Below are 15,483 nucleotides of genomic sequence, written 5' to 3'. Positions count from 1 at the left end.
GGAAAGCTGATAAGATTATCTGTGTGTTCCCTCCTATGGAGCTGCCAGGAAATCAAACCATATAATCCCCTGCACACAGATGGAGAGCTGGCCCTGACCCCACTCTGTGCCCACCATAGAAACTTCAAGCAGGCTCCTTTCCATGCACTCTTGAGCCATTTTTAGACCTGTTTCAAAGCTATTCCTTCCCTGCTCTCCCCCAAAAGCCTCATTATATGAGTAATATGCCTTATAATATTCTCTTGTATGTTCTATTATCAGTCTCAACTTAAAAATACATGTTGGGTGGGGGACGGTTGCATCCTGTGTCTGGAGACTACATAAAATAGTCAGAAGCCACAAAGAAATATTGCTTCAAACCGGATGTTATTATGATTTAATTTTCGAAAAGATATTATCCTGAAGCTTATTGGATGTTTTTGTTTTTGTTTGCAGTGTCGTGACATTTCTGTATATGAGTATGAGGCATGCATTTCAGTAATAAGCATTTTAAAATGGCAATAGGGGACATTTCATGAATGGCTGTCAGTTAAATGTCACTATTAATGAAAACCTCAACATGAAAAAGTTGAGAAAAGGTATTATTTATTACAATATATATCTATTGCCATAAAGTTAGTACTGTAAATCAACACATATTTATTTTCATAGTTTTTTTGAACAGGATTCAAGCATTGGTTTATCTACTGGGGATGGACTTTCAGTCTCACTCAGGTTACTGGCAGTAGTCAGTTCTTCGCAACTCAAGGATCAAGGGCTTTATTCTCCTAGTGTTGCTTGTTCCTTCAAGGTTTAGATATAAAGTTGATCAAAATATATTTATTGAATGAGCAATAAGAAAGTGTTTCATTAATAAGGAGATGTTGTGATGTTTTCCTTTGCTCTTCATCAGAGTCTTTCTTTCTTAAAAAACACTTCTGTAATGACATTTCATATTTCCTGGGTGATTAAAAACAAGTAGTGTGAGGCAGATGTACAAACAGGGTGGTTTGAATTATCTTAGCCAAGTCTCAGGACATAGGGGTAGTTTTTTTGCATGATCCATAACATGCAAGAAACATGACTTGGTGCCAACTCTTGGGAGAAGGTCATACCTACTCCAAAGGGAAGAATAGCTCCAGTAGATAACAATGGGAAACAAGAGGTGCACCCTCAATGCTAGTTGGTGATATGCAGATGCAGCTGCAGCTCCATTGGGCTCTGACGCCTGATGAATCTTGTTCAGCAGCCTATCCTTGTCTCTATTCTTTATTTCTTTGATCACCTGAGAAACCCCATTGTTTTCAGCTCCTGCTGTGACCTCATCTAAAGCCATGACCCATTTATTTCTCTTCAAGTCTCCCAATCTACAAATCCTCATCTAGTCTCCGGTGGAACAGCAGGGATAGCTAAAGGTATACCTTTATTTTCATTTCAAAAAAATATATTATTTCTTGATTCTCTTGGTATTTTATAGTTTATTTTCATGAGCTTATGTAGGTAGTCAAAATATCAATATTTATGTCTTTAATCTCCACATTCTCAGCAAGTCAACCATAATCCATCTAGAGCAAGGTGAGTAGAACAACATTTATAAAGATGTTCAAGAATAGCACAAATATTAATATTTTAGGATACAGCATGAATGCGTTAGTTAATACATGGATGGGTGAATAGATGACTGAGAAGATGGTAATGAAACACAAGTGTTATATAAATATGGCACATGTTCAAAATACAGCTTGATACTGAGTAAACGATAGACAATATGGAAACCAAAGCTTGGTATTCTGTTTAATTTTAATAACATTAAAGCATTCTTACCCTCTGATAGATATTTGTCAAGAGCTCTAGGAAAATTATATTTTTCATGGGTTGTCTGCCATTTAATTTATTCAAATTTTGATGTTTATTCTTCTATTTCCACTTATACTTTAAGAAAGATATTTGATTACGTGAATTGCTCAAAGTTTTAAACAGACTGAGGGGAGCATCTGTCTGAAATTAGAGGGCCTTTTGCTTTATTCTGCAATGTTTTCCACTGTTCTGTCATATTCAGTTGGATACATCCAAAGTTGGTGAATCAGAAATAGTGGAAACTGTGAATACAATGATCTCGAATCAAAGTAATAAATAAATATATGTTCTAAACATAATTTAACAAATTTATGATTGCATCTTTGGATTCATCTCAGAATATCTTCTCAACTAACACATTTAACAGACTAACATTTTTCAAATTAACTATATTTGTGTTGCTAACCTAATTTACCAAATACCTTTGTAATACTTTTCTTTCTCATAGTTGAAATTAAAGTGCTCTCATTAATGAATGTATCAAAGTACATTTCCTTCAGTGATAAGGAACATGATTGCACAATTTGTTATAACCATTTGATTATTTTATAATAGAATTGGTATATAATGAAACACTCCAATAATTACATAATTTACACTGGTGAAACTGCACATTACACTTTCTACTATTTTGAAATGGCATATAAATAATGTGCATAATTTACACTCATGTGATTCACTTCTACATGTAATATGATGCACAGCCCCAAGCTGATTAATTTTTTCTTGGTTTACTATCTAGAACGTGGTCAAAGTTTTAGTGAATTAATTTGACCACCATTATGTGTAATGGGCTGAAGTTACATTAATCTACTAAGGGATATCCCCATCAAAGCTTATGAAGAACTAATTCATCTCAATCAGAACTAGCAAAATTGATTATATTTTCAACACAAAGAATGAACACCATGCATGCGTTTGTAACTTAAAAATTAAACTTCACCCTCTGTGTGTGTGTGTGTGTGTGTGTCTGCATGTATCATTTTTTTCAAATCATCAGTTAATTTTTTTATCGAGTTATAGGAGTTGGAGAAGAGTGGTGGGTAGCATTTGTTATAAAGACTACATAATTATAATAACTCAAGTGTAACAGATGTCTAAAATGTACTATTATTAATTTTAATGCATAATGAAATATGAATTACAACTTCATGAAGAGAATACAAGAGATCATTTTAGATTCAATTTTGTAACCGTTTTGGATTCATTAATAATCCTTTGATTGAGAAGTCATAAGCACTGAGAATGTACCCTTAGCCAGAAAAATCATTTAAACTTTCTTTGTTCTTAAACTTTGTTAAGATAATCTCTCTCTCTCTCTCTCACACACACACACACACACACACATCCCATAGCCTACATAGTTTCTTAATATGAATGGCACTTTACCAAAGGTGTAAATTACGTATAATATTATTTCTGATACTCCTAAAACTATCACATCTTGTAAGATTATGCACTTTTTATTTGAATGGCTATTTAAAGCACTTTCAGAACGTTTAAATATATGTCCTATATTTGAAAAAATATAGTCAGTAGGAGATGTATGGTTTAAGTTTGAAAGTCAGTGTGATTATGATAAACAATGTTTATAGTGGTGTTACTTGCATGCTGAGTGTCTGAATTTGACACAATTGCTTTCAGTCAGATATTAGGCATATTCCTCAATTTATGCCCAAACAAACTCTGTTGTAAATCACTGATACATAAAATAAATTGAAGACATTGAAACATAAAACCCAAGAAAAGAGTAAAGTTTGATCGATTTACTAAAAGAAATTGTAAGATTTTGTATCACAAAGATTATAAATATGATTAAATGATAAAATAAGATATGTACTTGATTTTTCTATTTTCACATAATCTTTATTGAAATTTTTAAAAGTAAATATTACTATTTGGGAATTAAAGGTTTATTACATATCTTCAGAAATAATTTGCTTACATTCTTTACTTTCCCACCAAAAAGTTAATTTTTAGAGACTGAAATTTATTTTCTCATGCCTTCCTCTTTTTCTCTCTCCTTCACTTTTCACATTTTCTAAGTTTTTTATAAAACCATGATCATATTATATGTGTAAATTATTATCTTTTGAACTTGTTCCTTTTTGCCATTGGAAAAAAATGTCCTAGACATTTACTTGTGTATACAGATATGGATAAAATTCATAACTATGGATGCCTAATTATGTATACTAAAAATGTGGACAAAATTGTGATCTATGGCTGCATAGTATCCATACATTGTAATTCATTCAAATATAATACAGTTGATGGACATTGAAGTTTTTTCTAGGTTAAATATTAATTTTATGACTTATGAGACCCTATGATGCCAACATGGATAATTATCTGATTTCCTGAAAGAAGAGCTCCATTTAATGCAACAGAGCCGTGACACATTGACGTTCAGTGGCTTTGGCCCAGGAGTCTATGAAACCACTAGCCTTGCCCTGCTCTTCTTGGCTTCTGCCACATCTCTCCCTGGGAACTCTGACCCACGAGATGGTTTTGCCTTCTAGAGGCATATTTATCTTTCTCGGCAACATCCCATCATTTCCTCAATGAATTTCTAGTTTTTGCAACACACCATGTCTGGGACATTTGCAGTATTCTTTGTATTGAAGAATTCCTATAGTGGTGACAATCAAGGCACTCTATTTTCCCTGACTCTTTGAAATACTGACTTTTGGTTACCTGCAAAATAAACTATAAAAATGAAATATAATAAAAAATAAAAACTGAACCCAAATACTGCAGGATTAGTTTTGTCATCATGAACCTACCTGCTACTATTGTTCCTACTTCCATTTGTATATATAAAAAGTCAGAATGATCTCAACCCACACACCCAGCCCTACATGCACACACTATCTGTAACAAGCTAAAAGAAGTGACCTAGTAGGAATGGAGGGTCAGAGGAAGAATGCAAAACATAACAAAGCTGTATTTGCCCAAGTACCCTGTAGGAACCTAGATGACATGTTACAAAGTAATTAGCAAGCAGCAACATTTTTCAAAGATGCCATTATTCACAGATATTGAAAGGCTGAAAAAAAATAAATCAACTTTTATATGGGAAATAATTATATAAAATTATATACACATTCAAGTCATCAGAGTAACAGTGTTCACTCTGGCTTGATTCACAAGAAGATTATATTCTTTTTACTCGCAAATGAAAGACTGAGGGTGATTGCAAAGGTTAAAGGGAATGAAACTTCTGATATGTTAGAAACAAAAGCACTAGTGAAAATATTAACTCCTTTCATATCTAAAGCTGTTATAAAGGCATTACTTGTTGAGATCTCACTGCTATTCCTTCTCAAATATTTTGCACATATCTGAAAAGAAGCAACCAAGATAAGTGAAGAAAGTATGGTATGAAACAGACTTTCATAGCTACACTTTTAAGGTCCTAGAAATGGAGTGTTTTAAATATAGTTCTCTTTGAGAAATTTGTACTTTTTTGGAGAGATTCATAAGGCACACTGAAATGATCCTAAACCAGAAGTTACATAGTGTATTTGAGTACTGTAGATGTAGTTGAAGATTTTTAGAGAAAAGCTAGCATTTTTTTCTGCGTCCTTACTTCCCAGTATTCTTACTACTACACATGATAACAGCTTTTACTAATCATGTCTCTAGAGAAGCTATTAAACAAACAAACAAACAAAAAAGATCACTCGTATTTCACCTGGCTTGATTCTTGATGGCAGTGTAGTTTCCCAACAGAATGGTGGAGCAGTGAGTGTCGTATGTGCATTACCAATCATATTTAATTAAAGAAGAGAGAACCCAATGGGAGAAACACTAGGAAAAGCTCTAGCTGCTCTACCAGACCAGCAGAGGCTCCTTGGGGTGTTCAATTTCCCATCAAGAACAGCCGGCTGTTGTGATCAGCTGGCTGCAGATCACAACAGGAGGGAACCCAAGAGAGACCGCTGCCTGATCGGGGCTAAGAATCTGAAGCAGTATCAGGTAATGCAGCCTAATGCAAAGAAAAAACACAATGTGCAGGGAAAGTAAAAGTTAAAAAAAAAGTTGATTTTGACATTAACACAGAAAAACCTGTCCTAATTGCTGAAGAAAGGAGGAAGGATGCATCTCCAGAGGCTATGGTGTCATGGCTCTCCTGTCGTACATGGTTTGTACAAGGCAGCATGAGTGCTGGATTGTAACTTAAGAGTGAGAAATGACACCAGTTGTGGCAGCTATTTGTGCATTGGGAGAAAATGTATAAATAGGACAATTTAATTATACAGGAACTTAAAAAATTGTCTAAACATGTTATACACCAAAATTTCTTCTTCTCTAAAGATAGAGAAAAAATACCACATCTAAATTCTGAAATATAAGAGGGTATGTTCAGAATCAGGGAGGAGAACTAAGTACACAAAGTTAATCATCAAAAGGCACTCAACAGAGGACTAAACTCACCATTAAGTTCATGCACTGGCCTATGCACACAACCAGTGTACTGGATCTTCTTCATAATCTCCAACATTAACTACTTAAAATTTACACATAGTGAATCAGCTAACTATGCCAAAAACCTTTGAACTATTTCACTGCAACTATTTTCAGATATCAGAAGCCCAAATAATGCTAATGCTAGCAGTTGTGCGGTAAGAATTAGAGCTGAAATTAAACTCAAGCTTCAGAATATTCACCCTTCTCCACAGCAGGTATCCCACTGCTTTGAATGCTAAATTGCAGTAAGAGACAGGCTAAGTATAAACATTTGCAAACCTTCCCCCTCCCATTTTCACTATTCTAAAACATATAAATATGAAATCATATTTCAATAACATTCTCTTATTTTATGTATGTTATTTGTAGAACATTTAAAAAGAAATAGAAGTTATACTTCTATAATTCAGAGATAACTCATTTAACTTTCAATCTGTTGTGTTTCCTTTCAGACATTTTTTTATTTATTCTTTTCTCTGAATTGAAAATATCCTTTCTTTACTTCAGAAAAAATATTCAACTGAAATGATCATTCTATTACATAAATTTGAAGTAATTATATATTCATAGTTTTAGAGAAGAGACTGAAGTTATCTTAATCTGAATTAGACGTTTGTATTATAGTTATTATAGTTTAAGAAAATTGATATTGATATTTGTTAGATTACATTCTAAGACTTAGAATAATATCTTATTTTAATTTCAAAAATTATTTTTTCTTGGGAGGCTATTAGGAGACAAAAATAACGAAATGTCTAAACAGAATATAAATGTGCACAGCTCTGTACCTAAACAGTTTCATGTTTAGCTAGACAATGAATTTTTTTATATGTTTTAGTTTTTTCAATTTTTTGTTTGTTTTTGCTTTGTTGACACTATAGTCAAGATTGAAAAGGAAAAGCTGAAAGTTTTGCTTTTATGAATTTGGTAGGCAATGGAGACAATGATGTTGCTTAGAAACCGAAGTGACAATTTGTGGCAGGGTGGTGTGAAAAGGTCTGATCCAGTAAGCACTGCGTGCAATCCAGCACTGCCCTCTCTCCTGAGCATGGCAGATTTAAGAGAGTTCAGACAGAGCACACTTGTCGTGGAGTTGGGGTTCAATGAGGGACACTATTAGCAGTGTCTTCTCAGAGGGTCCTTCAGGCAGCCTCTGAGGGGTAGCCATCAGTCACAGAAGGTGACTAGCAAAAGCATCATGGCAGAGACCACAGGGTTAATGGTGGATGGCAAGCTGGAATAAGTCATCCCAAGGGATCATCCAAAAGCAAGAAGTGGTGGCAGTGCCAAGAAACAAAAATCATGCTGGTGGAAATACCACTTCATTTAAATTAAAATATAGTAATTAAATTTAAATTAAATACAGTTTATTTGAGCATTAAAAGAAATTTCATATGCATAGATTTTGATAACAGGACATGTAAAATCCATGTATATGGGTGACTATGTAATATTTTCTATAAAAATAATATTTTTCTGTATACTATTTCATTACCTTCTTTTATTTTACTTAGTAATATAACATGAATATTATGTCACATCATTAAATCTTTGAAAATTTAAATGCAAAAAAAAGTTGATTTTGTCATACTCTCTTTACCTGAAACTCTGTTATTCATTTTTTCATTTCAAAAGGAGACCAGACATTGGGCATAAATTTCAGTTTCCTCTTCTTACAAGATGTACGATACTGATATTCCCATTTTGAAATTTGCTGAGCTCATCCAAAATAGCCAGCAATTATCTCCCTGCCTCTCAGGGCATCTTTCTCCTAGTCATGGATATTTTTCTAAGGAAAGGGCAAGATAAGTGTCAGCTCTTAGCAATTTAGTATCACCGTGTATATATTTTTTTCCATCAAAAGAGATTCATTTATTGAATTGTTTCTTAAACTGTAAATGTATACGTGGATGTGCCAGGGAATAATAGAAATCATAGGGTAAAGCTGGTGCAATTTCTTGGGTCGTCCATTGTAATTTTGGTTGGTAATAAGATGGTAGAGGAAAAAAAAAGGATACTTACAAACTTTCTGAGTTGTGCAGTTTGAGTTGTGCCTATGTTTTATGATCACTTGGCATTCTTGAGTATTTTTTTACCTGAACTCTGAAGAGATGCCAGAAGGCCTTGGAAGAAATACACAGCTTAGCCTCTACCATACGGGGGGAGGCAAGAAGAAAGCCAGAAAAGAAGCTCATTAAGTGACCTTAAAGATGCCTGGACTTGTGTAGTAGTTGTGATTTAGGATCTGTTTTATCTTCCTTTCAATCGTCAATCATTTTTTAATTAAATCTTATCCTTTGCTTCGCCGTGAAGAACTAAGAGAAAAGACCAGTTCTACACCTAGGATGTTTTAATAAAAAGAAATTGAGAGAGAAAACACATAAGATATATTACTTAAATATATGGATTTAAATTATTCCTTTCTGTTAGATGATCCTAATAATTTTTATTTATGTCACCTTACTTTGTTTTGAATGCATCACTCTCCTCTGTTAGCAACAATAAGAGCATCCACAATTTCAAAAGGATAATCGTAAAGAATGAAGCTATTTTCCTTACATGGATTTAAGGAGAATAAGAATATTAATAAAGAGAGTAGATAATATTCACTTCTGAAAAATAGGAAATAATAAGCCAAGATTAATTTGAGTACTATCCAACAAACTAAAATTTTAAAGATCTGTTTTTCCAATGCAAAGGTTTGGGAAATTTATAGAGCTGAAACTTTTTCAGCTCCTGATAGGCACAGCATGTCAATGCACGTTGCAGTTAGGCAATCCTGTGCATTAATTAGAAAAGGTCAAGCTGTGCAAAGGAAATGAGTGCAGTTCGTATGGGTGAGAACTTAGAAAGACAAGCTGTGACAATGAATTCCAAATCTGAACTAATTACCGGTGGTTTCTCCAAATAAAATGATACTGAATGTTCAAGCATGCTTAAGAGGAGACTTCCCACCTTAGTCAAAAGTTTAAAGAAAATGAGATTTTTTAAAAAGTGATTTGTAACTTTATATATCTTTTTTAAAAAATTTATACTTTATGAATTTAATACTTTGAAACAAAGCAGGTCATTATTTCTGTTTTTTTGATGAGGAAAACAAAACTCAAAGAAAATTGGCAACTTGTCAGGACCTTACAGTTTGTAACAGAATATGGGAAAACTTATCCTCTGGATTTTTGACATATTTTCAAATTACAATATGTGTGAAAATCAGCATGGTAGTTTATTGGGGTCCCACCACACTCATTAATGTAAATTGTTATAGAGAGCTTCAAAAATTTTAGATAAAGCTACTTAAAGTCATATAGTTGCTTTATAAGGTGAATGTTTGAGGACTATCAAGTCAATATTAAGCCAATATATTCTTATTTTCTGTAATTTTTAATTATCCTAAAAGTCTTTTGTCAAAAATCACGTGTGGTTGACTCAAACCCATACAGCTTCTTCAAAAATGTACAAAGTCAGACACTCCCACTAGTTATGAGGAATCCATAGAGTTTGCTGTCTGTCCCAAACTTACCCCTCAGGGCAGAGGAACAGGAATATGACATAGGGAAAGTCTTCCCCCAAATTATAAAGGAGACCAAAAAAGATAATCTTGTCTCTTCCCATTGATAGAGAGTAGGAAGCAAATAATCAACAAGGGGTTAATCAGAATCTTCTCCCGGGCCCCCAATCCTCAAGGTCAATATCCAGATAAGTATGGAAGATCACCTGAAAATAGTTACAAGTATGACATAGAGGCTTAGAGTTTTTCTGCCAGTGATTCAGTAAGAATGAAGGCTTAATGTATTAAAGTGTCTATCCATTACGTATAATAAAATTTCCCAGGCACCTAGCATAATGCTAGTACCATTCTTTGGAGAATTGAGATAACAGTCACAAATATTTTTCTCTGTTCTGTGGTTCAGATGAGAAAGACTAGTTTCTAAAGGCTTGCCATTAGACCGAGAGCCTCAAGGCAAAGAAGGAATGTGCTTATTTGGATAAGATAATGCTGTTTTCGTCTCTGAGTTGCTCTGGATCATCAGAGCTTTCCACCAAGAGACACTGTGTTATTGTGACGAACGGTGGACATATATTTGCCCCAGGTCTGGAAGAAGAGTCTGAAAGAGGAGAACCCTTAAAGACTGATGGCAATGGAAGAAGAAGTGCTGAGTAACAAGGCATGACAAAAATTCTGTGTTTTCCCAGTGACTTTGTGAGACAAGTGAGAGTACAAGCACGTTTAGTGAGGCTGGAAATCAATGTGCAAATGTAGGTGGTAAGAAACACCTCAACAAGAAAACAGTCTGGTTTTGAAGAAGTTTTTATTGTTTGTTGTTACTGCTTCTACTGCTGCTACTCTTTTCAATTAAAGCAAAATCAGTAATAAAATTAATACTAATTATTAACAGATACACAAGCTCAAGTTTGCATTAGAGGTTCAACTTATCTCCATAGGATATAAGAGTAGTCCACCATTATCAAAGACTACTCATTTTCTGGTTGAATAATATAAAATCCCTTAATTTATATATATATGATTGGTCAAAAATCATGTGTGGTTGACTCGAACCTATACAGCTTCTTCAAAAATGTACAAATTTTCGTGTGTGTGTGTGTGTATATATATATATACACATATATATACACACACATATATATGTTATATATAACATACATATATACATAGCATTTAATAATGATCATTTAATCATTTTTATTACTCTTCTTTGTACTTTTCCAAATGATCCTGTTTTATCCTAAGTTGTAGAAACTGTAACTGAATAGAGATATTTAGTACAGCTATAATTACTAAATAAAATTATATGATAGTCTTATGTTTTCTATATATTTATATGTCTTTCTTTTTTTGCTAACTAAAACTCAATTAACGTTAACTCATACTCACTGCACTGCTTCCAGACACTAAGTTGCCAGATGTTCCTTTTTCTTCTTTATTGTATCTTTTGCTGTAAATTTTTTATTTAAAAAACCCTGAATATGTCCCAAAACTATCAAATTTATTTTCAATTTAAATTTTTACCTGAATTACAGAATGTATTTCATTCTGTTGTTATTTAAAAACTCATAAGGTGTGCTTACTTTTGTTAATTTCTAATCTGAGTCAATAACAGTTTTCTATAAATGTTATCTTATATATCCATACAAACATTTTACTCCCATAATAAATATAAAAACCAAACTATCTTCTACCTCTCATTATTTAGTGGTTATAATGCTTCATAGATATCTGATGTACTTATCATAGATCACACAAAATAAAACCAAACTTCTGTAATTGCAGTTTATTGTCTGATTCATAAAATTAAATTGCTCAGTGGTATTAGCTTCTCTTAGAAAAAAAACTTCAGCCAAATTAAATTTAGCAGAGTTTAGGACACAGAACAAAGAGATGTTCAGACAGCTCCACCCAGCAATGTGGGCAGGCAGTATTTATGGACAGAATAAAGAAGTGACACACAGAAACAGCTTGACTGGTTACAGCTTGACATTTGCCTTATATAGACATGGTCTCATCAGTTGGTAGCCTGTGACTGGCTGAAGCTCAGCTGCTGTGATTGCCTGAGACTCAGCTATTCGTTACAAGAATATACTCTTAAGTTAGGTTACAGTTTGTTTACACACTAAGTTGGCTTTTAGTTTACTAAGTATAGAGACAGCTTTAGACCAAACTAATTAACTTAACAATTTCCCCCTTTTAGTCAGCTTCTCAACTTTGAGACAGTGACAAAAACCTTGGAAGTTGGCATTACTCTCTGTCACCATCTAAAAGACAGTGTAGAGAGTATAGAATTTAAATTTTACAGTATTACAATTTCTCAGTATAGAATTTAAAATTTACAACGTCAGGTCAGTTGAATATTTCTTTAAGTTTTCGTTGTGTTCTCATTAATGCTTATGAGACCATTTGATGTATAATAGCTGGCTGCATACAATAATTTAAGACTTGAGAGGATATGGCGAATCAGGGAAACTACTATACTGGCTATCAGAAAGCTAATACTAACAGACTAAAATATACTTCTTAACAGGGACCCCCAGGAATTGACCCAATCAAAATCAATCATACCACAAATCAGCTGGAAGAGAAATCTATTTGTATAGACCAAGCAGCTTGTTTGTTGATTTCTTGCAGTTGAGTTTTTAACCATACAAGATGTATTTATTCAATTTCAGCAGGAAGTGTTAGCTATCACAGTCCCCCGTTCAGCTCATAGTCCAAAGCAATCCTGATATTGAAAACAACTTTAGCAATATAATTTTTTTAAAGTTTGCTAAGCAACTATAGTCTTTGCAGTAGAGTCAGCTATAGCAGATAATGTTTGAAATAGATTTCTAATTATAAATTTATTTACATGTACGCCAACACAGGGAAGAAGATTCTCCACCAAAGATGCCCATTTAAAGGGATTTATTCCTTCTGACAGTTTCCTTTTTATTCCATAGTAAAAATTAAGAGCTGTTGACCAATGTTTAATTTCCAGTTGGTTATTGAGTGACGGAGGTGCTTTTAGAATTTCTAATCCACATTGGTCGCTTATTTTTCACTTACTGAGACACACAGTTGCCTGCACATATGGTAGGCTGTTAAATTCTGTACAAATAATAATATATCCTAGACAGACACAACTGACAGTTCCATGTGGGATGCCTTCTTCATTGGAACTCACCAGTAGAAATTCTCTAGTAGTATTTATCCAAGGCTCCGTTATCAAAATATCGCATGGTTAGAGGCTACCAACAATTAAGGGCTTATATAATTCATAATTTTTAGGAGCATGATTTTTCTTGTCGTATAATTTGTCAATGTGGAACAGAGCCTGTTTATTAATGGTCCCATGTATTTTTAGTCTCCCTGTAATAAGAAACTCCAGAGGCAACAAAATTTTACCTTTATCTCCTTAGGTATTTTTGGCTAGGCTTGAGAATTAAATTGTTGTTTGTAAAGATTTCCCTCAGCCTCAACTTTTCATTCTTGATAATAAGAATGTTACTATCTTCCGATATAGGGAGGACATCTTTCGCATGATAATTTTATCTTATTTACATCTATTTAACTCACTTATTTTTAACAATTATGCTTGGATTGCTTATGAAGATGAGACATTAGGCGACTACTCATTTTCTCTCCCCCTTTTCTTTTTATTTTGCTGACATATTTTGTAATACAGAAGCAACATAAACTTATTTTACCAGTACATCTAGGCAGGAAAAGTCCTGTGTCTGTATTAGCTTTTTGAGAGAGAGTCACGCTCTGTCACCCAGGCTGGAGTGTGCAGTGATGCAATCTCGGCTCACTGCAACTTCTGCCTCCCAGGTTCAAGCGATTCTCGTGCTTCAGCTTCCCAGGTAACTGGGACTACAAGCATGCACCACCACACTCGGCTAATTTTTTGTATTTTTGGTGGAGACAGGGTTTCACTATGTTGGTCAGGCTGGTCTCAAACTCCTGACCTCAGGTGATCCACGTGTCTCCACCTCTCAAAGTGCCAAGATTATAAGCATGAGCCACTGTGCTCAACCCTGTGTCTGTATTCTATTTAATGTTGACAACCCTGAAGATATGCCTGTTTTAATCAGACCAACATTATCCTTATTTGCTGTAAATGATCCAAGTCACATGAACTTGAAGAGCATTTGGATTAGTTTTTGTTTTTCTGAAAGAACAGTTTATATAAGCATATGTTTTTCTTTAAGCCAATTAAATAGAACTCCTTTACAATTTGATTTTGGCAATATCATAAGAAGATAGAAAAATATCACACATATATGCCATATGTATAGATATAATAAACATGTAGACAGAAACTGATGTTATAGATTTCATTCATTTTAGCCACTTGCCAGGTACAAGAATACAAGCATTTTGTGTCTAGACTCAGCATATACACTGTAAAGTTCATGTTTCTTTATTTGTTTATTTTCTTTCTTTTTCTTTCTTTCTTTTTGAGACAGAAGTCTCACTCTGTAGCCCAGGCTGGAGTGCAGTGGCATGATCTCGGCTCACTGCAATCTCCGCCTACCAGGTTCAAGTGATTCTCCTGTGTCAGCCTCCTGAGGAGGTGGGATTACAAACATGTGCCACCACACCGAGTAAATTTTTGCATTTTTAGTAGAGATGGGGTTTTGTCATGTTGGTCAAGTTGGTCTCAAATACATGACCTCAGGTTATCCACCCACCTAGGCCTCCCAAAGTGCTGGGATTACACGCATGAGCCACTGAGCCCAGCCTTATTTGTTTATTTTCAAGACTGAATGACAGACAAATCAATTTGCTTTCCAAGAATGAGTTTTGGAGCATAGCAAAGATTATGACAATATGAGCAAGAGGAAGAGCACATAGTCAGCAGGAGTTTGAGAAGTGAGGTTTTAGTCAATTGAAAGATTCCCATGGGAGATGCAGGATCGAATAGAGAAAACAGAGATCACTAAATTTTAAAAACATTTTTATAAAAATCGTCCATGTGCCAATTAAACAGGTTCAGACACAGAGACTTTTGGTCTTGATTTGAAACCTCCAACACAGAAATATTATATTTTCTCTCTGATGGATTGGTTGATTACTGTCCCAGGGGTAAAACCTTTGGGGGCTTTCTCAAGTGGGGAAACAGTCCAGGCCAAAGGGAGTGGTTCCATCAGATTGCTGGTGTAAGAGTGGACAATTTTTTATCCAATGACTTGGCTAATTACAATAAAGGCAGACTTCTCAGAGAACATGTTCTTTAGTTGAGATCTCTCAGTTTGGGTTTAAAAATATCTATGAGTAGATTTTCTTGTTCATATAGCTGTTTTAGCTATAATGACATACACCTGTTTGTCTTTCATAAGACGTTTCCTCATGGTGGCCTCTGTAACTCCAAGTTACTTTTAGTAGAGTTTACCCATTTCTCTATACGAGCACAGGTTTTGAGTCTATGTTCTTAAAATGAAATCGGCTGGAGTTGCAGGTGAAAAAGTTTCACCATCCTTTGATACAGATAAACCCATGATTTTCTTTCTTTTGGTAACCTTATCTACCTACTGAACAAAGTCCAGTTTGTCTCTCACCCAATAAAACAATTGAAGCCTCCCTACAGACCCAGTCTTGTTTCTGTTGTGACTTCCAGATTTAGTCTGGATTAAGAATACTCTAACTCAGAATGCTCAAAACACAAACTTGTGGAGTTC

The sequence above is a fragment of the Pongo pygmaeus genome, chromosome 4 (genome assembly GCF_028885625.2).
Source record: "Pongo pygmaeus isolate AG05252 chromosome 4, NHGRI_mPonPyg2-v2.0_pri, whole genome shotgun sequence".
Lineage (NCBI taxonomy): Eukaryota > Metazoa > Chordata > Mammalia > Primates > Hominidae > Pongo > Pongo pygmaeus.
The sequence above is the reverse complement of the archived record's forward strand: the minus strand, read 5'-3'. Positions refer to the sequence as shown.